At 45.1% G+C, this 24,651-nt stretch overlaps 7 non-coding genes and 2 pseudogenes across 7 annotated transcripts; all 9 read left to right on the top strand.

Annotated features, from left to right (window-relative positions):
- The first annotated feature begins 1,592 nt into the window (after nucleotides 1-1,592).
- On the top strand, nucleotides 1,593-1,800 carry LOC130301663 (U2 spliceosomal RNA; annotated as a pseudogene).
- Nucleotides 1,801-3,904: 2,104 nt separating this feature from the next.
- Nucleotides 3,905-4,095, top strand: LOC130301646 (U2 spliceosomal RNA). Its single transcript, XR_008852008.1, has one exon. It is a non-coding gene; the product is annotated as a U2 spliceosomal RNA (small nuclear RNA).
- A 2,099-nt stretch (nucleotides 4,096-6,194) lies between these two features.
- On the top strand, nucleotides 6,195-6,385 carry LOC130301645 (U2 spliceosomal RNA). Its single transcript, XR_008852007.1, has one exon. It is a non-coding gene; the product is annotated as a U2 spliceosomal RNA (small nuclear RNA).
- Nucleotides 6,386-8,470: 2,085 nt separating this feature from the next.
- On the top strand, nucleotides 8,471-8,661 carry LOC130301644 (U2 spliceosomal RNA). Its single transcript, XR_008852006.1, has one exon. It is a non-coding gene; the product is annotated as a U2 spliceosomal RNA (small nuclear RNA).
- A 2,096-nt stretch (nucleotides 8,662-10,757) lies between these two features.
- LOC130301665 (U2 spliceosomal RNA) lies at nucleotides 10,758-10,918 on the top strand (annotated as a pseudogene).
- Nucleotides 10,919-11,612: 694 nt separating this feature from the next.
- Nucleotides 11,613-11,797, top strand: LOC130301661 (U2 spliceosomal RNA). Its single transcript, XR_008852020.1, has one exon. It is a non-coding gene; the product is annotated as a U2 spliceosomal RNA (small nuclear RNA).
- Nucleotides 11,798-13,882: 2,085 nt separating this feature from the next.
- Nucleotides 13,883-14,073, top strand: LOC130301643 (U2 spliceosomal RNA). The gene has a single exon (XR_008852005.1). It is a non-coding gene; the product is annotated as a U2 spliceosomal RNA (small nuclear RNA).
- Nucleotides 14,074-16,171: 2,098 nt separating this feature from the next.
- On the top strand, nucleotides 16,172-16,362 carry LOC130301655 (U2 spliceosomal RNA). The gene has a single exon (XR_008852016.1). It is a non-coding gene; the product is annotated as a U2 spliceosomal RNA (small nuclear RNA).
- A 6,912-nt stretch (nucleotides 16,363-23,274) lies between these two features.
- LOC130301664 (U2 spliceosomal RNA) lies at nucleotides 23,275-23,457 on the top strand. The gene has a single exon (XR_008852022.1). It is a non-coding gene; the product is annotated as a U2 spliceosomal RNA (small nuclear RNA).
- Nucleotides 23,458-24,651: the final 1,194 nt, after the last annotated feature.

The raw sequence follows: 24,651 nt of genomic DNA, 5'->3' as shown, positions 1-24,651 counted from the left end.
TGATAGTGCCCATGAAGGGGACCTTGTTGGGCCCGCCCCTTTCACGGTTATCGCTTCTCGGCCTTTTGGCTAAGATCAAGTGTAGTTCTGCTCACTTGGTCTGGCCAGAGGGTGTCTGGGGTACCCGGCTCCTTTGCCTGGGGGGATCGTCCTTCTTAACGGAGGGACTTCACCCCCCTGCTGCTATCAGGGAGCCGGCTTAGTCCCCAGACAACGGGAGGCGATCCCCACCTACCTACTTCGGTGGGGGAGGTGTCTGGACATCATGGACATGGAGGAAGATTGCGGTTTTTCTTCGGAAGGCGTGCCGCCTTTTGCGAGACTTCGGAATGGAGTTCGTATTTCCCTGCTCGATGTCCGGAAGAAGGAAAGAGGCCTTGTCTTTGTCGTGGAAGAAGTGCTGTTTAAGTTGCTGGAAGTCAAGAGGGAGCAAATCCTATCCATGCTTGAGTTTCCCAGAAGTGGATACTACGACGTGGTGCTGGCTTCTGAAGAGGACTATGAGTCATTTTGGAACATATTGCAGCAAAAGAAGGTATGTCCGGTTTTGGAAGGGGTGGAGATAGTTCCACATTTCCCACGTAGAGAACGATTGGTGACTATAAGGATGTATAGCCCATATACTTCGGAGGAGGATATCGTTACCTTTTTGTCTCGATTCTGTGACAGTGTTCTGCCTAAAGGCAAGGTATTTAATCAATATGGACTATGGACCACCAAGTGGAGGTTCCATGTGAAATTTAAAATGGCAGATGGCAAGTTAGTGATCCCCCCAGGACGGTTTAAAATTGGTTCTGTGAACGGGGATCTGTATTTTTCTGGCATGCAAGATTTTTGCCGCAAATGTAAACAGTACGGTCACAGAAAGGAGGATTGCACGTTTTTGTGGTGTTTCAAGTGTCAAGAGGAGGGTCACGACGTGGAAAATTGTCAAAAGAAAAGGAAATGCCATCTGTGTGGTGAGGAGGGCCATCTGCTTGGCTCGTGTCCTAAGAAAAAGTCTGAGAAAAATTCAGAGAAAAAGGAAGCTGTAAAAAGAAGCAGAGAGGAACCAGCTGAAGTGAAAGAACCAGAAGTGGAGCAGGTTCCAACTAGAAGACCTACAGAGCAGAAGAAGAAGAGAGAGGAGGAAGTGTATGTGCCAGTGCAGTATTTTGGTGTGCTTGGTGGTTTGTTGGAAAATTTGTCGGAAGCAGAAAGAAAAACGTTTGACAAAGATATGATGGATCTAAAGATAGGCTTGAAGAACCGGGAGGAAGAAGCTCGGGATAAAGTCTATTTTTCTTTCAAGGCAGACATGAACCGTTTTGTTGAAACGTATAAAATTCCAGGCTGGTTAGCGTCTCAAGTTAAGAAAGATATAGCAAATGGCAATATCAGTCGAGGACTGATAGACTTTCTAATGGTGTTTGCATGGAGGAAGGGGATGACCTTCTAATTTGGTTTTGCTTAATTAGAAAGTAATGTTTGGTTTTGCTATTTTATGTTGTTTCTTATTTTGTTTTTAAATGTTCTATTTTGTTTCATTAGTGTTTAAGAAAAGAAATAAAAACATGTTACCTGATGATGAACACAAAATTGAGTTCCAAATAAGATCTTGGAACTCTGAGTGAGTTCTGAGGGCTAATAAAAAAAAATAAAAAAAAATCTGTTCTTATCAGTTTAATATCTGATACGTCCCCTATCTGGGGACCATATATTAAATGGATTTTTGAGAACGGGGGCCGATTTCGAAGCTTGCTTCCGTCGCCCTATGCATTGACCCGATATGGCAGTATCTTCGGGTACAGTGCACCACCCCCTTACAGGGTTAAAAAGAAAGATTCCTACTTTCATTGCTACCTGCTTGCTGGCTAGCCAGCTAGCCAGCCCTGTGGGCCTTGCTGCTGCTGCAGCCAAAAAACAAAAGGTGGTGCTGCTGCTGCTTCTGCTGCTTCTGCTTCTGCTTGTGTCTGGCCCCTGTTGGAGCGTCCAGGCACAGGACTTCTGCTGCTGCTGACTAAATGGCCTCCTTAATTGGATCATTTGAGTAGCCAGCACACCTGTGCAGGTAGGGCATGACATGATAGGCAGCTGCCTTGATAGCGGGTGGGTGCTGAATGTTCCTAATTGACAAAATAAGATTAATGCTTATGAAGAAATATAAAATCTCATCCCTTCCCCAATATCGCGCCACACCCCTACCCCTTAATTCCCTGGTTGAACGTGATGGACATATGTCTTTTTTCGACCGTACTAACTATGTAACTATGTAACATAACATGGGGGGGGGGGGGGGGGGGGGGTCTCCTGGCTGTTCACACAGGTGTGTCATTGCTGTACATTGACCATGCATTGCTTCTGTGGTATTGCAAAGGCAAAGACAAATGCTTCCAGCCATCCATTGCACTAATGGATTGGTCATCAGCTGGCTGTCTATGTCCCGCATCAATATAGACCAAAGTACAGAGGGTTAGGCTATGCTATTGTGCACCTACCTGATGCATCAGAAGGTGCGAGGCCCTTGCTAAATTCTGTGCACAGACTTTGAGATCTATGCTTTAGACTGTATCTAAACCTGCTCCAACATGGACTGACATTCTGGCCTACTTTCAGCCGATGCGACTTGTCTGTCGCTGAACAGTCGCTTTTTATGTATTCAGCACCTATGTATAATGTTGTAAAAATGCTCTAGAAGCTAAAGTCGCAGAAATGTCACACATATTTGGCCTGCAACTTTCTGTGCGACAAATTCAGACAGGAAAAATCAGTATAAATCCTTAGAAAATTATCCCCCAGTGTCTCCATCTGCTGGCGGTATTGAATAAGCATTGCTGCACTGATGGGGTATGCATTAGACGAAAAAAAAAGAAGAAAAAGAAGAATAATACGCCCAGAAAAGAGGCGAAAAGGAGAAAAACTTAAAAAAACGTGAAAAAAAAGTAAGAGGAAGAGAAGGGAAAAAAAGGTGGAAATGGGTTTAAAAGTGATTTCGGCGGAGAAATATATATATATATATATATATATATATATATATATATATATATATATATGCGCACACACACACATAGATATAAACGTATTCTCCGTTGAGATATTGCAGCCGCTGCTGTGTCCAGGCCCAGGAGCCTTAGCACTGTGCTGTGATGTCACTCAATACCACTGACATCACTAGGTGTAAACAACATCTCTCCTTTGCTGTGTATGTGACTATGGAGCTGTTTGGTGATGTCGTCTATTACGGCCTTCATAGAAGCAACAGGAGATTGTTGCATCCATCTTGAACCCTCAGAACTACAGTGCTATGATGTCACTCACTTCCACAGGCCTTGCAGAGTGTAAACAACAACAACCCAGCTTTGTTGTGTATGTAACCAAAGGGATTTGTGATGTCACCTAGAACCTTCACAGCAGCGACAGCTTTATGAGGAGCATCAGCACTGCTCTGCCTGAGCAGAACCATCACCGCCATAGGTTGTCAAATAACCCGGATTTAACCCACACAGGTAAGTCCAATGGGGTGCAGGCATGTCCTCTATGCTTACAGCTTCCCGTGGGTGTTGGTTTGATACCGTTTGGGGACAGCCAAGGAGGCATCTGCAGGCAACAAAGGTAGGTGTGTGCTTGTGTGTGTGTTTCCTATGCAGATCCTAAGCCCAGTGTCACATGCAAGTAGGAGGAGTAAGAAGGGTTCCTGGCAAATCCGGGTTATGGATTGCATTTAAAAAGGCCCCGTGGGAGTGCAATGGGCCCCTGTCTTGCTGCTTAGCAATAATGGTATGGGTTTAGGTTCTGCTGTGTGTACTGGTGGTTGACTGCCCCCCAGCCCAGAGTGTGCATGGAAAATTGTCTGGCAGCCTCCCTGACAGCAAGCAGTGATAGTGCCCATGAAGGGGACCTTGTTGGGCCCGCCCCTTTCACGGTTATCGCTTCTCGGCCTTTTGGCTAAGATCAAGTGTAGTATCTGTTCTTATCAGTTTAATATCTGATACGTCCCCTATCTGGGGACCATATATTAAATGGATTTTTGAGAACGGGGGCCGATTTCGAAGCTTGCTTCCGTCGCCCTATGCATTGACCCGATATGGCAGTATCTTCGGGTACAGTGCACCACCCCCTTACAGGGTTAAAAAGAAAGATTCCTACTTTCATTGCTACCTGCTTGCTGGCTAGCCAGCTAGCCAGCCCTGTGGGCCTTGCTGCTGCTGCAGCCAAAAAACAAAAGGTGGTGCTGCTGCTGCTTCTGCTGCTTCTGCTTCTGCTTGTGTCTGGCCCCTGTTGGAGCGTCCAGGCACAGGACTTCTGCTGCTGCTGACTAAATGGCCTCCTTAATTGGATCATTTGAGTAGCCAGCACACCTGTGCAGGTAGGGCATGACATGATAGGCAGCTGCCTTGATAGCGGGTGGGTGCTGAATGTTCCTAATTGACAAAATAAGATTAATGCTTATGAAGAAATATAAAATCTCATCCCTTCCCCAATATCGCGCCACACCCCTACCCCTTAATTCCCTGGTTGAACGTGATGGACATATGTCTTTTTTCGACCGTACTAACTATGTAACTATGTAACATAACATGGGGGGGGGGGGGGGGGGTCTCCTGGCTGTTCACACAGGTGTGTCATTGCTGTACATTGACCATGCATTGCTTCTGTGGTATTGCAAAGGCAAAGACAAATGCTTCCAGCCATCCATTGCACTAATGGATTGGTCATCAGCTGGCTGTCTATGTCCCGCATCAATATAGACCAAAGTACAGAGGGTTAGGCTATGCTATTGTGCACCTACCTGATGCATCAGAAGGTGCGAGGCCCTTGCTAAATTCTGTGCACAGACTTTGAGATCTATGCTTTAGACTGTATCTAAACCTGCTCCAACATGGACTGACATTCTGGCCTACTTTCAGCCGATGCGACTTGTCTGTCGCTGAACAGTCGCTTTTTATGTATTCAGCACCTATGTATAATGTTGTAAAAATGCTCTAGAAGCTAAAGTCGCAGAAATGTCACACATATTTGGCCTGCAACTTTCTGTGCGACAAATTCAGACAGGAAAAATCAGTATAAATCCTTAGAAAATTATCCCCCAGTGTCTCCATCTGCTGGCGGTATTGAATAAGCATTGCTGCACTGATGGGGTATGCATTAGACGAAAAAAAAGAAGAAAAAGAAGAATAATACGCCCAGAAAAGAGGCGAAAAGGAGAAAAACGTAAAAAAACGTGAAAAAAAAGTAAGAGGAAGAGAAGGGAAAAAAAGGTGGAAATGGGTTTAAAAGTGATTTCGGCGGAGAAATATATATATATATATATATATATATATATATATATATATATATATATATGCGCACACACACACATAGATATAAACGTATTCTCCGTTGAGATATTGCAGCCGCTGCTGTGTCCAGGCCCAGGAGCCTTAGCACTGTGCTGTGATGTCACTCAATACCACTGACATCACTAGGTGTAAACAACATCTCTCCTTTGCTGTGTATGTGACTATGGAGCTGTTTGGTGATGTCGTCTATTACGGCCTTCATAGAAGCAACAGGAGATTGTTGCATCCATCTTGAACCCTCAGAACTACAGTGCTATGATGTCACTCACTTCCACAGGCCTTGCAGAGTGTAAACAACAACAACCCAGCTTTGTTGTGTATGTAACCAAAGGGATTTGTGATGTCACCTAGAACCTTCACAGCAGCGACAGCTTTATGAGGAGCATCAGCACTGCTCTGCCTGAGCAGAACCATCACCGCCATAGGTTGTCAAATAACCCGGATTTAACCCACACAGGTAAGTCCAATGGGGTGCAGGCATGTCCTCTATGCTTACAGCTTCCCGTGGGTGTTGGTTTGATACCGTTTGGGGACAGCCAAGGAGGCATCTGCAGGCAACAAAGGTAGGTGTGTGCTTGTGTGTGTGTTTCCTATGCAGATCCTAAGCCCAGTGTCACATGCAAGTAGGAGGAGTAAGAAGGGTTCCTGGCAAATCCGGGTTATGGATTGCATTTAAAAAGGCCCCGTGGGAGTGCAATGGGCCCCTGTCTTGCTGCTTAGCAATAATGGTATGGGTTTAGGTTCTGCTGTGTGTACTGGTGGTTGACTGCCCCCCAGCCCAGAGTGTGCATGGAAAATTGTCTGGCAGCCTCCCTGACAGCAAGCAGTGATAGTGCCCATGAAGGGGACCTTGTTGGGCCCGCCCCTTTCACGGTTATCGCTTCTCGGCCTTTTGGCTAAGATCAAGTGTAGTATCTGTTCTTATCAGTTTAATATCTGATACGTCCCCTATCTGGGGACCATATATTAAATGGATTTTTGAGAACGGGGGCCGATTTCGAAGCTTGCTTCCGTCGCCCTATGCATTGACCCGATATGGCAGTATCTTCGGGTACAGTGCACCACCCCCTTACAGGGTTAAAAAGAAAGATTCCTACTTTCATTGCTACCTGCTTGCTGGCTAGCCAGCTAGCCAGCCCTGTGGGCCTTGCTGCTGCTGCAGCCAAAAAACAAAAGGTGGTGCTGCTGCTGCTTCTGCTGCTTCTGCTTCTGCTTGTGTCTGGCCCCTGTTGGAGCGTCCAGGCACAGGACTTCTGCTGCTGCTGACTAAATGGCCTCCTTAATTGGATCATTTGAGTAGCCAGCACACCTGTGCAGGTAGGGCATGACATGATAGGCAGCTGCCTTGATAGCGGGTGGGTGCTGAATGTTCCTAATTGACAAAATAAGATTAATGCTTATGAAGAAATATAAAATCTCATCCCTTCCCCAATATCGCGCCACACCCCTACCCCTTAATTCCCTGGTTGAACGTGATGGACATATGTCTTTTTTCGACCGTACTAACTATGTAACTATGTAACATAACATGGGGGGGGGGGGGGGGGTCTCCTGGCTGTTCACACAGGTGTGTCATTGCTGTACATTGACCATGCATTGCTTCTGTGGTATTGCAAAGGCAAAGACAAATGCTTCCAGCCATCCATTGCACTAATGGATTGGTCATCAGCTGGCTGTCTATGTCCCGCATCAATATAGACCAAAGTACAGAGGGTTAGGCTATGCTATTGTGCACCTACCTGATGCATCAGAAGGTGCGAGGCCCTTGCTAAATTCTGTGCACAGACTTTGAGATCTATGCTTTAGACTGTATCTAAACCTGCTCCAACATGGACTGACATTCTGGCCTACTTTCAGCCGATGCGACTTGTCTGTCGCTGAACAGTCGCTTTTTATGTATTCAGCACCTATGTATAATGTTGTAAAAATGCTCTAGAAGCTAAAGTCGCAGAAATGTCACACATATTTGGCCTGCAACTTTCTGTGCGACAAATTCAGACAGGAAAAATCAGTATAAATCCTTAGAAAATTATCCCCCAGTGTCTCCATCTGCTGGCGGTATTGAATAAGCATTGCTGCACTGATGGGGTATGCATTAGACGAAAAAAAAGAAGAAAAAGAAGAATAATACGCCCAGAAAAGAGGCGAAAAGGAGACGTGAAAAAAAAGTAAGAGGAAGAGAAGGGAAAAAAAAGGGTGGAAATGGGTTTTAAAAGTGATTTCGGCGGAGAAATATATATATATATATATATATATATATATATATATATATATATATGCGCACACACACACATAGATATAAACGTATTCTCCGTTGAGATATTGCAGCCGCTGCTGTGTCCAGGCCCAGGAGCCTTAGCACTGTGCTGTGATGTCACTCAATACCACTGACATCACTAGGTGTAAACAACATCTCTCCTTTGCTGTGTATGTGACTATGGAGCTGTTTGGTGATGTCGTCTATTACGGCCTTCATAGAAGCAACAGGAGATTGTTGCATCCATCTTGAACCCTCAGAACTACAGTGCTATGATGTCACTCACTTCCACAGGCCTTGCAGAGTGTAAACAACAACAACCCAGCTTTGTTGTGTATGTAACCAAAGGGATTTGTGATGTCACCTAGAACCTTTCACAGCAGCGACAGCTTTATGAGGAGCATCAGCACTGCTCTGCCTGAGCAGAACCATCACCGCCATAGGTTGTCAAATACCCGGATTTAACCCACACAGGTAAGTCCAATGGGGGTGCAGGCATGTCCTCTATGCTTACAGCTTCCCGTGGGTGTTGGTTTGATACCGTTTGGGGACAGCCAAGGAGGCATCTGCAGGCAACAAAGGTAGGTGTGTGCTTGTGTGTGTGTTTCCTATGCAGATCCTAAGCCCAGTGTCACATGCAAGTAGGAGGAGTAAGAAGGGTTCCTGGCAAATCCGGGTTATGGATTGCATTTAAAAAGGGCCCCGTGGGAGTGCAATGGGCCCCTGTCTTGCTGCTTAGCAATAATGGTATGGGTTTAGGTTCTGCTGTGTGTACTGGTGGTTGACTGCCCCCCAGCCCAGAGTGTGCATGGAAAATTGTCTGGCAGCCTCCCTGACAGCAAGCAGTGATAGTGCCCATGAAGGGGACCTTGTTGGGCCCGCCCCTTTCACGGTTATCGCTTCTCGGCCTTTTGGCTAAGATCAAGTGTAGTATCTGTTCTTATCAGTTTAATATCTGATACGTCCCCTATCTGGGGACCATATATTAAATGGATTTTTGAGAACGGGGGCCGATTTCGAAGCTTGCTTCCGTCGCCCTATGCATTGACCCGATATGGCAGTATCTTCGGGTACAGTGCACCACCCCCTTACAGGGTTAAAAAGAAAGATTCCTACTTTCATTGCTACCTGCTTGCTGGCTAGCCAGCTAGCCAGCCCTGTGGGCCTTGCTGCTGCTGCAGCCAAAAAACAAAAGGTGGTGCTGCTGCTGCTTCTGCTGCTTCTGCTTCTGCTTGTGTCTGGCCCCTGTTGGAGCGTCCAGGCACAGGACTTCTGCTGCTGCTGACTAAATGGCCTCCTTAATTGGATCATTTGAGTAGCCAGCACACCTGTGCAGGTAGGGCATGACATGATAGGCAGCTGCCTTGATAGCGGGTGGGTGCTGAATGTTCCTAATTGACAAAATAAGATTAATGCTTATGAAGAAATATAAAATCTCATCCCTTCCCCAATATCGCGCCACACCCCTACCCCTTAATTCCCTGGTTGAACGTGATGGACATATGTCTTTTTTCGACCGTACTAACTATGTAACTATGTAACATAACATGGGGGGGGGGGGGGGGGGGGGTTCTCCTGGCTGTTCACACAGGTGTGTCATTGCTGTACATTGACCATGCATTGCTTCTGTGGTATTGCAAAGGCAAAGACAAATGCTTCCAGCCATCCATTGCACTAATGGATTGGTCATCAGCTGGCTGTCTATGTCCCGCATCAATATAGACCAAAGTACAGAGGGTTAGGCTATGCTATTGTGCACCTACCTGATGCATCAGAAGGTGCGAGGCCCTTGCTAAATTCTGTGCACAGACTTTGAGATCTATGCTTTAGACTGTATCTAAACCTGCTCCAACATGGGACTGACATTCTGGCCTACTTTCAGCCGATGCGACTTGTCTGTCGCTGAACAGTCGCTTTTTATGTATTCAGCACCTATGTATAATGTTGTAAAAATGCTCTAGAAGGCTAAAGTCGCAGAAATGTCACACATATTTGGCCTGCAACTTTCTGTGCGACAAATTCAGACAGGAAAAAATCAGTATAAATCCTTAGAAATTATCCCCCCAGTGTCTCCATCTGCTGGCGGGTATTGAATAAGCATTGCTGCACTGATGGGGTATGCATTAGACGAAAAAAAAGAAGAAAAGAAGAATAATACGCCCAGAAAAGAGCCGAAAAGGAGAAAAACGTAAAAAAACGTGAAAAAAAAGTAAGAGGAAGAGAAGGGAAAAAAAAGGTGGAAATGGGTTTAAAAGTGATTTCGGCGGAGAAATATATATATATATATATATATATATATATATATATATATATATATATGCGCACACACACACATAGATATAAACGTATTCTCCGTTGAGATATTGCAGCCGCTGCTGTGTCCAGGCCCAGGAGCCTTAGCACTGTGCTGTGATGTCACTCAATACCACTGACATCACTAGGTGTAAACAACATCTCTCCCTTTGCTGTGTATGTGACTATGGAGCTGTTTGGTGATGTCGTCTATTACGGCCTTCATAGAAGCAACAGGAGATTGTTGCATCCATCTTGAACCCTCAGAACTACAGTGCTATGATGTCACTCACTTCCACAGGCCTTGCAGAGTGTAAACAACAACAACCCAGCTTTGTTGTGTATGTAACCAAAGGGATTTGTGATGTCACCTAGAACCTTCACAGCAGCGACAGCTTTATGAGGAGCATCAGCACTGCTCTGCCTGAGCAGAACCATCACCGCAATAGGTTGTCAAATAACCCGGATTTAACCCACACAGGTAAGTCCAATGGGGTGCAGGCATGTCCTCTATGCTTACAGCTTCCCGTGGGTGTTGGTTTGATACCGTTTGGGGACAGCCAAGGAGGCATCTGCAGGCAACAAAGGTAGGTGTGTGCTTGTGTGTGTGTTTCCTATGCAGATCCTAAGCCCAGTGTCAGGAGGAGTAAGAAGGGTTCCTGGCAAATCCGGGTTATGGATTGCATTTAAAAAGGCCCCGTGGGAGTGCAATGGGCCCCTGTCTTGCTGCTTAGCAATAATGGTATGGGTTTAGGTTCTGCTGTGTGTACTGGTGGTTGACTGCCCCCCAGCCCAGAGTGTGCATGGAAAATTGTCTGGCAGCCTCCCTGACAGCAAGCAGTGATAGTGCCCATGAAGGGGACCTTGTTGGGCCCGCCCCTTTCACGGTTATCGCTTCTCGGCCTTTTGGCTAAGATCAAGTGTAGTATCTGTTCTTATCAGTTTTCATGCTGGTGGGGGATGGGTGCTGCATGGAGGATGCAGGTGTACCAGGGCTTTCCGGGGCTGGTTCTGAGGAATCAGCTCGACGGCTGCCCCGATGTGACCTGTTCCCTCCGGGTCTCGCCATGAGGCTGAGAGGGTCTAGAGCCGAGGTACTTTTGTGCCTCGGGGAGTGGTGACCCCGAGGTGCCGAAACTCACTGGGAGAATAGGCTCACTGAGTTGAAGCACGGGCACCATAATCTCTTCACCTTGTGGCACTCACCTCTTGATTCCCGGCCTTCTGGCTAGGATCAGAGAAATTTTTATAGATCCGGCCGGATGTCCGGGCAGTATATCTGCACACATTCACTTATTTATTTCTTTTTTGTCTCACTGTGTCACTTTTTGCGTGTTGTGTGTTCACAGGATTTGTCAGGATGCGGTAGCCCTTCTGGGTGTCCCTCCTGGCGGTCGAGGGGAGGTGTGTGTGGCCATTAGGTTCCGCACCTCCCTGCAAACACCCCGGGTACTCCTGCTTTGGCAGGGTACCTACCGTAATCGGCTCTGCGGGCAGATACCTTGGCCAACGCCAAGGGGGATGCCGGGAGCATTTGTGGTCCCCTAGTAGCTTCGGCGAAAAGGGACATCGAACCTGGAACCTCGCAGGTACCTTTTGGTCCGGAGGTGAAGGGTAAGGTTTGTTGGGGGGCCTCTCTCCTATCGGAGAAGGGCTTGCGATAGACCGCATCCTTTGTGCACGTTTTTTTTAGTGTAACACGTTTGCACTTTTTCTTGCACTTTGGGTGAATCGAAAGCACGTTCCTCGGCTTTAGATAAAAAAAAAAAAAAAAAAATCTGTTCTTATCAGTTTAATATCTGATACGTCCCCTATCTGGGGACCATATATTAAATGGATTTTTGAGAACGGGGGCCGATTTCGAAGCTTGCTTCCGTCGCCCTATGCATTGACCCGATATGGCAGTATCTTCGGGTACAGTGCACCACCCCCTTACAGGGTTAAAAAGAAAGATTCCTACTTTCATTGCTACCTGCTTGCTGGCTAGCCAGCTAGCCAGCCCTGTGGGCCTTGCTGCTGCTGCAGCCAAAAAACAAAAGGTGGTGCTGCTGCTGCTTCTGCTGCTTCTGCTTCTGCTTGTGTCTGGCCCCTGTTGGAGCGTCCAGGCACAGGACTTCTGCTGCTGCTGACTAAATGGCCTCCTTAATTGGATCATTTGAGTAGCCAGCACACCTGTGCAGGTAGGGCATGACATGATAGGCAGCTGCCTTGATAGCGGGTGGGTGCTGAATATTCCTAATTGACAAAATAAGATTAATGCTTATGAAGAAATATAAAATCTCATCCCTTCCCCAATATCGCGCCACACCCCTACCCCTTAATTCCCTGGTTGAACGTGATGGACATATGTCTTTTTTCGACCGTACTAACTATGTAACTATGTAACATAACATGGGGGGGGGGGGGGTCTCCTGGCTGTTCACACAGGTGTGTCATTGCTGTACATTGACCATGCATTGCTTCTGTGGTATTGCAAAGGCAAAGACAAATGCTTCCAGCCATCCATTGCACTAATGGATTGGTCATCAGCTGGCTGTCTATGTCCCGCATCAATATAGACCAAAGTACAGAGGGTTAGGCTATGCTATTGTGCACCTACCTGATGCATCAGAAGGTGCGAGGCCCTTGCTAAATTCTGTGCACAGACTTTGAGATCTATGCTTTAGACTGTATCTAAACCTGCTCCAACATGGACTGACATTCTGGCCTACTTTCAGCCGATGCGACTTGTCTGTCGCTGAACAGTCGCTTTTTATGTATTCAGCACCTATGTATAATGTTGTAAAAATGCTCTAGAAGCTAAAGTCGCAGAAATGTCACACATATTTGGCCTGCAACTTTCTGTGCGACAAATTCAGACAGGAAAAATCAGTATAAATCCTTAGAAAATTATCCCCCAGTGTCTCCATCTGCTGGCGGTATTGAATAAGCATTGCTGCACTGATGGGGTATGCATTAGACGAAAAAAAAGAAGAAAAAGAAGAATAATACGCCCAGAAAAGAGGCGAAAAGGAGAAAAACGTAAAAAAACGTGAAAAAAAAGTAAGAGGAAGAGAAGGGAAAAAAAGGTGGAAATGGGTTTAAAAGTGATTTCGGCGGAGAAATATATATATATATATATATATATATATATATATATATATGCGCACACACACACATAGATATAAACGTATTCTCCGTTGAGATATTGCAGCCGCTGCTGTGTCCAGGCCCAGGAGCCTTAGCACTGTGCTGTGATGTCACTCAATACCACTGACATCACTAGGTGTAAACAACATCTCTCCTTTGCTGTGTATGTGACTATGGAGCTGTTTGGTGATGTCGTCTATTACGGCCTTCATAGAAGCAACAGGAGATTGTTGCATCCATCTTGAACCCTCAGAACTACAGTGCTATGATGTCACTCACTTCCACAGGCCTTGCAGAGTGTAAACAACAACAACCCAGCTTTGTTGTGTATGTAACCAAAGGGATTTGTGATGTCACCTAGAACCTTCACAGCAGCGACAGCTTTATGAGGAGCATCAGCACTGCTCTGCCTGAGCAGAACCATCACCGCCATAGGTTGTCAAATAACCCGGATTTAACCCACACAGGTAAGTCCAATGGGGTGCAGGCATGTCCTCTATGCTTACAGCTTCCCGTGGGTGTTGGTTTGATACCGTTTGGGGACAGCCAAGGAGGCATCTGCAGGCAACAAAGGTAGGTGTGTGCTTGTGTGTGTGTTTCCTATGCAGATCCTAAGCCCAGTGTCACATGCAAGTAGGAGGAGTAAGAAGGGTTCCTGGCAAATCCGGGTTATGGATTGCATTTAAAAAGGCCCCGTGGGAGTGCAATGGGCCCCTGTCTTGCTGCTTAGCAATAATGGTATGGGTTTAGGTTCTGCTGTGTGTACTGGTGGTTGACTGCCCCCCAGCCCAGAGTGTGCATGGAAAATTGTCTGGCAGCCTCCCTGACAGCAAGCAGTGATAGTGCCCATGAAGGGGACCTTGTTGGGCCCGCCCCTTTCACGGTTATCGCTTCTCGGCCTTTTGGCTAAGATCAAGTGTAGTATCTGTTCTTATCAGTTTAATATCTGATACGTCCCCTATCTGGGGACCATATATTAAATGGATTTTTGAGAACGGGGGCCGATTTCGAAGCTTGCTTCCGTCGCCCTATGCATTGACCCGATATGGCAGTATCTTCGGGTACAGTGCACCACCCCCTTACAGGGTTAAAAAGAAAGATTCCTACTTTCATTGCTACCTGCTTGCTGGCTAGCCAGCTAGCCAGCCCTGTGGGCCTTGCTGCTGCTGCAGCCAAAAAACAAAAGGTGGTGCTGCTGCTGCTTCTGCTGCTTCTGCTTCTGCTTGTGTCTGGCCCCTGTTGGAGCGTCCAGGCACAGGACTTCTGCTGCTGCTGACTAAATGGCCTCCTTAATTGGATCATTTGAGTAGCCAGCACACCTGTGCAGGTAGGGCATGACATGATAGGCAGCTGCCTTGATAGCGGGTGGGTGCTGAATGTTCCTAATTGACAAAATAAGATTAATGCTTATGAAGAAATATAAAATCTCATCCCTTCCCCAATATCGCGCCACACCCCTACCCCTTAATTCCCTGGTTGAACGTGATGGACATATGTCTTTTTTCGACCGTACTAACTATGTAACTATGTAACATAACATGGGGGGGGGGGGGGGGGTCTCCTGGCTGTTCACACAGGTGTGTCATTGCTGTACATTGACCATGCATTGCTTCTGTGGTATTGCAAAGGCAAAGACAAATGCTTCCAGCCATCCATTGCACTAATGGATTGGTCATCAGCTGGCTGTCTATGTCCCGCATCAATATAGACCAAAGTACAGAGGGTTAGGCTATGCTATTGTGCACCTACCTGATGCATCAGAAGGTGCGAGGCCCTTGGGTGCGAGGCCCTTGCTAAATTCTGTGCACAGACTTGAGATCTATGCTTTAGACTGTATCTAAACCTGCTCCAACATGGACTGACATTCTGGCCTACTTTCAGCCGATGCGACTTGTCTGTCGCTGAACAGTCGCTTTTTATGTATTCAGCACCTATGTATAATGTTGTAAAAATGCTCTAGAAGCTAAAGTCGCAGAAATGTCACACATATTTGGCCTGCAACTTTCTGTGCGACAAATTCAGACAGGAAAAATCAGTATAAATCCTTAGAAAATTATCCCCCAGTGTCTCCATCTGCTGGCGGTATTGAATAAGCATTGCTGCACTGATGGGGTATGCATTAGACGAAAAAAAGAAGAAAAAGAAGAATAATACGCCCAGAAAAGAGGCGAAAAGGAGAAAAACGTAAAAAAACGTGAAAAAAAGTAAGAGGAAGAGAAGGGAAAAAAAGGTGGAAATGGGTTTAAAAGTGATTTCGGCGGAGAAATATATATATATATATATATATATATATATATATATATGCGCACACACACACATAGATATAAACGTATTCTCCGTTGAGATATTGCAGCCGCTGCTGTGTCCAGGCCCAGGAGCCTTAGCACTGTGCTGTGATGTCACTCAATACCACTGACATCACTAGGTGTAAACAACATCTCTCCTTTGCTGTGTATGTGACTATGGAGCTGTTTGGTGATGTCGTCTATTACGGCCTTCATAGAAGCAACAGGAGATTGTTGCATCCATCTTGAACCCTCAGAACTACAGTGCTATGATGTCACTCACTTCCACAAGGCCTTGCAGAGTGTAAACAACAACAACCCAGCTTTGTTGTGTATGTAACCAAAGGGATTTGTGATGTCACCTAGAACCTTCACAGCAGCGACAGCTTTATGAGGAGCATCAGCACTGCTCTGCCTGAGCAGAACCATCACCGCCATAGGTTGTCAAATAACCCGGATTTAACCCACACAGGTAAGTCCAATGGGGTGCAGGCATGTCCTCTATGCTTACAGCTTCCCGTGGGTGTTGGTTTGATACCGTTTGGGGACAGCCAAGGAGGCATCTGCAGGCAACAAAGGTAGGTGTGTGCTTGTGTGTGTGTTTCCTATGCAGATCCTAAGCCCAGTGTCACATGCAAGTAGGAGGAGTAAGAAGGGTTCCTGGCAAATCCGGGTTATGGATTGCATTTAAAAAGGCCCCGTGGGAGTGCAATGGGCCCCTGTCTTGCTGCTTAGCAATAATGGTATGGGTTTAGGTTCTGCTGTGTGTACTGGTGGTTGACTGCCCCCCAGCCCAGAGTGTGCATGGAAAATTGTCTGGCAGCCTCCCTGACAGCAAGCAGTGATAGTGCCCATGAAGGGGACCTTGTTGGCCCGCCCCTTTCACGGTTATCGCTTCTCGGCCTTTTGGCTAAGATCAAGTGTAGTATCTGTTCATATCAGTTTAATATCTGATACGTCCCCTATCTGGGGACCATATATTAAATGGATTTTTGAGAACGGGGGCCGATTTCGAAGCTTGCTTCCGTCGCCCTATGCATTGACCCGATATGGCAGTATCTTCGGGTACAGTGCACCACCCCCTTACAGGGTTAAAAAGAAAGATTCCTACTTTCATTGCTACCTGCTTGCTGGCTAGCAGCTAGCCAGCCCTGTGGGCCTTGCTGCTGCTGCAGCCAAAAAACAAAAGGTGGTGCTGCTGCTGCTTCTGCTGCTTCTGCTTCTGCTTGTGTCTGGCCCCTGTTGGAGCGTCCAGGCACAGGACTTCTGCTGCTGCTGACTAAATGGCCTCCTTAATTGGATCATTTGAGTAGCCAGCACACCTGTGCAGGTAGGGCATGACATGATAGGCAGAGCTGCCTTGATAGCGGGTGGGTGCTGAATGTTCCTAATTGACAAAATAAGATTAATGCTTATGAAGAAATATAAAATCTCATCCCTTCCCCAATATCGCGCCACACCCCTACCCCTTAATTCCCTGGTTGAACGTGATGGACATATGTCTTTTTTCGACCGTACTAACTATGTAACTATGTAACATAACATGGGGGGGGGGGGGGGGGGGGGCGGGGGGTCTCCTGGCTGTTCACACAGGTGTGTCATTGCTGTACATTGACCATGCATTGCTTCTGTGGTATTGCAAAGGCAAAGACAAATGCTTCCAGCCATCCATTGCACTAATGGATTGGTCATCAGCTGGCTGTCTATGTCCCGCATCAATATAGACCAAAGTACAGAGGGTTAGGCTATGCTATTGTGCACCTACCTGATGCATCAGAAGGTGCGAGGCCCTTGCTAAATTCTGTGCACAGACTTTGAGATCTATGCTTTAGACTGTATCTAAACCTGCTCCAACATGGACTGACATTCTGGCCTACTTTCAGCCGATGCGACTTGTCTGTCGCTGAACAGTCGCTTTTTATGTATTCAGCACCTATGTATAATGTTGTAAAAATGCTCTAGAAGCTAAAGTCGCAGAAATGTCACACATATTTGGCCTGCAACTTTCTGTGCGACAAATTCAGACAGGAAAAATCAGTATAAATCCTTAGAAAATTATCCCCCAGTGTCTCCATCTGCTGGCGGTATTGAATAAGCATTGCTGCACTGATGGGGTATGCATTAGACGAAAAAAAAGAAGAAAAAGAAGAATAATACGCCCAGAAAAGAGGCGAAAAGGAGAAAAACGTAAAAAAACGTGAAAAAAAGTAAGAGGAAGAGAAGGGAAAAAAAGGTGGAAATGGGTTAAAAGTGATTTCGGCGGAGAAATATATATATATATATATATATATATATATATTATATATGCGCACACACACACATAGATATAAACGTATTCTCCGTTGAGATATTGCAGCCGCTGCTGTGTCCAGGCCAGGAGCCTTAGCACTGTGCTGTGATGTCACTCAATACCACTGACATCACTAGGTGTAAACAACATCTCTCCTTTGCTGTGTATGTGACTATGGAGCTGTTTGGTGATGTCGTCTATTACGGCCTTCATAGAAGCAACAGGAGATTGTTGCATCCATCTTGAACCCTCAGAACTACAGTGCTATGATGTCACTCACTTCCACAGGCCTTGCAGAGTGTAAACAACAACAACCCAGCTTTGTTGTGTATGTAACCAAAGGGATTTGTGATGTCACCTAGAACCTTCACAGCAGCGACAGCTTTATGAGGAGCATCAGCACTGCTCTGCCTGAGCAGAACCATCACCGCCATAGGTTGTCAAATAACCCGGATTTAACCCACACAGGTAAGGTCCAATGGGGTGCAGGCATGTCCTCTATGCTTACAGCTTCCCGTGGGTGTTGGTTTGATACCGTTTGGGGACAGCCAAGGAGGCATCTGCAGGCAACAAAGGTAGGTGTGTGCTTGTGTGTGTGTTTCCTATGCAGATCCTAAGCCCAGTGTCACATGCAAGTAGGAGGAGTAAGAAGGGTTCCTGGCAAATCCGGGTTATGGATTGCATTTAAAAAGGGCCCCGTGGGAGTGCAATGGGCCCCTGTCTTGCTGCTTAGCAATAATGGTATGGGTTTAGGGTTCTGCTGTGTGTACTGGTGGTTGACTGCCCCCCAGCCCAGAGTGTGCATGGAAAATTGTCTGGCAGCCTCCCTGACAGCAAGCAGTGATAGTGCCCATGAAGGGGACCTTGTTGGGCCCGCCCCTTTCACGGTTATCGCTTCTCGGCCTTTTGGCTCCGATCAAGTGGTAAACTTGGTCTGGGTCAGGGGTGCGGGTGTTCTGCTGAGCAGGAATCCGGAGTGGTGATCTTACTGTGGAATCGACAGGACAAGAGAAGAACAATGGCTGGAAAGGAATACCTCCCTGCGATTGAGAAGACTGTACGTTTTGTGGTGGAAACTTCTGACCGGGGTAAGAATCGGATTGAGTACATTGGACATGAACTTGTGGAGAAATTGGGTGGTTTTGGCATGGATAGTTTGTTCTGTGTGCAAGAGAATAGGAAGCAAGGAATATATGATGTGTCCTTCATCTATGAAGCTGATTGCCAGAACTTCTATGAATGTTTGAAAAGAAATGCCAATAACCCTGTCTTGGAAAATGTAAAGTTTTTTCCTCTGTTTGAGATGGGAGTGAAGACTCTGTTTGTACATATGTACAATCCGTTCTTAGACCCGGATATGATTAAGAACTTTCTAAGTATCTACTGTGAAAGTGTCCAAGGGGAGTGAAGCAAACTAGTAGTTTGGGTGTGTTTAACGGCACATGGAAGTTCTTTGTAAAACTGAAGCTGGATCCTGGGAGCATTGGTGGAGTGAAACACCCACCGGCCAATTTTTCAATCGCTGGAAACCGGGGTTATGTCTATTATTATGGCCAGCCATTGTTTTGCCGTGATTGTTTGCTGTTTGGACATGTTAAAGAGGCTTGTCCAGGTAATAAGAAGTGCCGAAATTGTAAAATGCCAGGCATGAAAGCGGGAGCTTGTCCACAGCCCAGAACTTGTGATCTTTGTGGCCTTGTTGGACATGTGTATAGAAATTGTCCGGAGGTGCTAAGAGGGAGAAGGAGAAAGAGGCCAGAAAAGATTTGGCAATTAAAAAAAGGGAAAAGGCAAAGGCAGACATGGCAGAAAAGAGTGTGATTGCTATTATTGAGAAAGCAACGGTGGTGGAAGAGAAGGTGCAGGAGGAGATTGAAGAGGAGATGAGGAGGAGGTGAGAATTGAAGAGGTGCCTAGTCCTCAGGTGTCTGGCACTCAAAAAGTTGAATGGTCGAATTCAGAAGAGGAAAGTGCTAAAGAGAGAGAGGAAGATCTTTTTCGTCCCCACGGAAGGCGGCGAGAGGGTGCCAGTGGTGAAAAGATGGAGCAGACGGTGGTGGAGACGAGTAATCGTTTTGCCGCAATATCTGAGGGTGAAATGGATAAATGCATTGGAGAAGAAACTTCTCCCTCGACACTGAGCCGTAAAGTTCATTAACTCTCTTCTAGGTTTTTTTCTTCCTATGGGTTGTTATTTGATTAGATATGTCTTTTTCGGTTAGTTTGTCAAATGTTAGAGTCTTTAAAAATAAGAATAGAAGAGCGGCCATTCTGGAGGAATTGGCAGGAACTAATAATGACATAATTTGTCTACAGGAATGTGGATTGGATTTTCCTCAAAAAAGGAGGAGTGAGATATGGACCAGCAGTGTGGTCTTGCTCTAATGTAAATAGAAATGATGGAGTTGGGGTTTTGTTTAGGAATAATAAGTTTAAAGTTTGTAGTCAAATGGTGTTAAGGGAAGGAAGGTGTGTGTTGGTGGAGGTTGGGTTACATGGGTTTAAGTTTAAGTTAATTAATGTTTATGCACCCTGTGAATAAGGAGGAGAGGGTGGGTTTGTTTGAAATAATTAAGGGGTTTTTGTCTGGGAAGGAACCAGTGTTGTTAGTAGGTGATTTCAACTGTGAGATTGGGAGGGATGCGGATGTTTCTGGAAATATGCTTAAGAGTATGGTGAGTGATTTCAAGTTAAGAGATGTGGTTGAAGTGTGTGGTGTGAATCCTGTGTTAGCAACATATCATGCTGAGAGTGGAAGGAGTGAGTCAAGATTTAGATATGTGTTTTGTGTCCAAAATGATAGGATGTATGTGGTATAAACAAGAGAGAGTGATTTATTCTGATCATGAGCGTGTGAGTTGTGGTTTGGTGTTGGATGAGATTTGCATAAGTGGGAGGGGTTACTGGAAGCTTAATGTGAAACTGTTGGATGAAAAGGAGGTATATGATAGGTATATTAAGAAGTATAAGTTATGGTGTGAGAAGAAAAAAGAATTTTTGGATTTATTGTGTTGGTGGGAGTGGGTTAAAGAAAGAACTAAGGTTTTTTTCAAGAGGGAAGGTTATAAAAGGAAAGCTAGGGAAAGAAAGAAGTATGAATGGCTGAATAAAAGGTTGGGGTTTCTCATTAAGTTGAAAAAGAAGGGATGGAGAGTGGATGGTAAGATTGATGCTGTGAAAAGAGATATAAAGGATTGGTTGAATGAAAGAGGAAAAGAGTTAATGTACCGAGCAAAAGTGGACAAATTGGAGAAGGATGAAAAGTGTTCAAGATTTTTTTTTAAGAAAGTGATTGGGAGAAAGGATGATTTAGTGAGTGTGTATGATAAGGATGGTGGTTTGGTGAGAGGCAAAGCTGTACTGAATGTGGTGAAAGAGTTTTATGAGGACTTATATGCAGTCAAACAGTGTGATAGGGGTTTGGCTGAGGAAGTGCTGGAAGTGATTGATAAGAAGGTAGATTGTAATGAGTATGAGAGTTTAATGAGAGAGATTGGAATGGAAGAAATTAAAAGGACGGTTGATAGTATGGCTAAAAATAAGACTCCTGGAGAGGATGGGTTGCCGGCTGAGTTTTATGTGAAATTATGGGATGTACTGAAGGATGATATGGAGAGTATCTTTAAGTATATGTGGGCTAATGGAAGATTGGTGGAAAGTATGAAGAGTGGGATAGTGGTTTTGATTTATAAGAAAGGGGATGTGAATGATGTAAGGAATTGGAGGCCGATAACTTTGTTGAATGTGGATTATAAAATATTTGCAAAGCTGATTACAAATAGAATGAGGGACGTGATAGAGCAAGTGATTGGGGAGGAGCAAGTGTGTGGTGTGCCAGGAAGAAGAATTAGTGAGAATTTGTGTTTGTTGAGAGATATATTGTGGGATGGTATGTGTAGAAAGCAGGTGGTTCGTGTGTTGTCAATTGATTTTGAAAAAGCTTTTGACCGTTTGTCGCATGGGTTTTTGTTTAAGGTGCTAGTTAAAATGGGGTTTCCAGGTGATTTTGTGAATATTGTGAGAATGTTGTATAAGGAAGTGTATAGTAAGATTCTGATTAATGGATGGATGACTGAGGAGATTAAAGTATGTTCAGGGGTGAGACAGGGATGTCCCTTGTCACCTATTGCTTTTATTTGTGCTATGGAACCATTATTAGAATTATTGCGTAAGGATAAATGTGTGAGAGGTGTGAGAGTTCCGGGGGGTCGTGGTAAAGAGGTTAAAGTGTTGGCTTATATGGATGATGTATGTGTGGTAAGTGAATCTGTTGCGGCTGTAAGAAGATCCAAGTTATTGGTAAGTCTGTTTTGTGGTGCGTCTGGTTTTAAGGTCAATTGGGGAAAGAGTGAATATAAATGTTTTGGTGGTGTGACTCAGAGTGAGGATGTTGGTATGGAAGGGGTGGAAGGGCCTATTCAGGTGTTGGGGGTGAAAATGGATGAACGGTTGGATGGTAGAAATAGTTGGGAGGATGTGGGGAAGAGAGTGCAAAAGAAATTGAATTTTTGGAGGTTGAGAGAGTTGTCAATGGTTGGTAAGGTTATGATAGTGAAGAGTGTGATTTTGCCAATACTGTTATATGTTGCTGTTGTGTTTCCGCCAAGTTATATGGTTTTGCGAAAGGTGAAAAGAATGTTATTTGTGTTTTTGTGGGGTACAAAGATGGAAAGAGTTAAGAGAGAGATTGTAATGAAAGATGGTAAAAATGGAGGAATGGACTTTCCGAATGTTGATGTGTATCTGGGTGTGAATATTGTTTTTGCTTTGAAAAGAATGATGGGAGGTGAAAAGAGTTGTGCATGTATGGTGAGATATTTGGGTGGCAGTGTGTTATGTAAATTGGGTTGGTTGGAAAGAGATTTGAGAGTGCCTTATGCTTTTGTGTGTCCTAGTTGGTATGTATATGTGGTGAAATTTTTGGAGAATTATAGGTTGATTGGTGTGGGTCCAGAAGTGTTTGTGAGTAAAAAGAGTATGATTGGGTACATTAAAAAAGAGGAAGTTGAATGTTCAATTAATATGGTGAGAGCTGTAGATGTGGGGAGAGTGTGGAAGAGTATAATGACTGTTGGAGTAACAAATAGACAACGTGAGATAGTATGGCAGAGTTTGCATGGTGCGTTACCGGTAAGAGAATTTCAGAGAAATAGAGGGATTGGAAGGTATGAGAGGTGTCCAAGAGATGGGTGTGATGGGATTGAGAGTGTGATGCATGTATTTTGGAATTGTGAAATGGCGCAAGGTGTGTGGAAAGGGATGAGTTTGCTGTTTAAAGAATTGACTGGTATTAGGTATATGTCATATGATGTGGCTATGTTTGGACTTAGTATGGTAGGGAGAGATAAGGAAAGGGTTTTTTTTGTGTTGCTTGCCATTATTAAAGAAGTACTTTGGGATGTTAGGAATTTATGTGTATTCAAAAGAAAAAACGTGTCGGTGGAGGGTTGTATTAAGATGATTCTAGATAGGTTATATGTTGTTTATTTGTGTGATAGGAAGAATTTGGGGGATAAGGATGCTGAGGGGATATGGAAGTTTTTGAAATGGAGATATCTTGTAAGTTTGTAATTGGTGATGGTATTTATGTTTGTTTGAAATTGAAAATAAAAAGAAAGACCTAATGATGAGTTGGACTTTACTTCAGAAAGTCTAAGTGACGAAGTATGGAGTTGGATTATGATGTTTTAATGTCCAAACCTGAAGGTTTAAAAAAAAAAAAAAAAAAAAAAATCTGTTCTTATCAGTTTAATATCTGATACGTCCCCTATCTGGGGACCATATATTAAATGGATTTTTGAGAACGGGGGCCGATTTCGAAGCTTGCTTCCGTCGCCCTATGCATTGACCCGATATGGCAGTATCTTCGGGTACAGTGCACCACCCCCTTACAGGGTTAAAAAGAAAGATTCCTACTTTCATTGCTACCTGCTTGCTGGCTAGCCAGCTAGCCAGCCCTGTGGGCCTTGCTGCTGCTGCAGCCAAAAAACAAAAGGTGGTGCTGCTGCTGCTTCTGCTGCTTCTGCTTCTGCTTGTGTCTGGCCCCTGTTGGAGCGTCCAGGCACAGGACTTCTGCTGCTGCTGACTAAATGGCCTCCTTAATTGGATCATTTGAGTAGCCAGCACACCTGTGCAGGTAGGGCATGACATGATAGGCAGCTGCCTTGATAGCGGGTGGGTGCTGAATGTTCCTAATTGACAAAATAAGATTAATGCTTATGAAGAAATATAAAATCTCATCCCTTCCCCAATATCGCGCCACACCCCTACCCCTTAATTCCCTGGTTGAACGTGATGGACATATGTCTTTTTTCGACCGTACTAACTATGTAACTATGTAACATAACATGGGGGGGGGGGGGGGGGGGGGTCTCCTGGCTGTTCACACAGGTGTGTCATTGCTGTACATTGACCATGCATTGCTTCTGTGGTATTGCAAAGGCAAAGACAAATGCTTCCAGCCATCCATTGCACTAATGGATTGGTCATCAGCTGGCTGTCTATGTCCCGCATCAATATAGACCAAAGTACAGAGGGTTAGGCTATGCTATTGTGCACCTACCTGATGCATCAGAAGGTGCGAGGCCCTTGCTAAATTCTGTGCACAGACTTTGAGATCTATGCTTTAGACTGTATCTAAACCTGCTCCAACATGGACTGACATTCTGGCCTACTTTCAGCCGATGCGACTTGTCTGTCGCTGAACAGTCGCTTTTTATGTATTCAGCACCTATGTATAATGTTGTAAAAATGCTCTAGAAGCTAAAGTCGCAGAAATGTCACACATATTTGGCCTGCAACTTTCTGTGCGACAAATTCAGACAGGAAAAATCAGTATAAATCCTTAGAAAAATATCCCCCAGTGTCTCCATCTGCTGGCGGTATTGAATAAGCATTGCTGCACTGATGGGGTATGCATTAGACGAAAAAAAAGAAGAAAAAGAAGAATAATACGCCCAGAAAAGAGGCGAAAAGGAGAAAAACGTAAAAAAACGTGAAAAAAAAGTAAGAGGAAGAGAAGGGAAAAAAAGGTGGAAATGGGTTTAAAAGTGATTTCGGCGGAGAAATATATATATATAT

This window comes from Hyla sarda, unplaced genomic scaffold (genome assembly GCF_029499605.1).
Source record: "Hyla sarda isolate aHylSar1 unplaced genomic scaffold, aHylSar1.hap1 scaffold_1132, whole genome shotgun sequence".
Taxonomy (NCBI): domain Eukaryota; kingdom Metazoa; phylum Chordata; class Amphibia; order Anura; family Hylidae; genus Hyla; species Hyla sarda.
The sequence above is the reverse complement of the archived record's forward strand: the minus strand, read 5'-3'. Positions and strand labels throughout refer to the sequence as shown.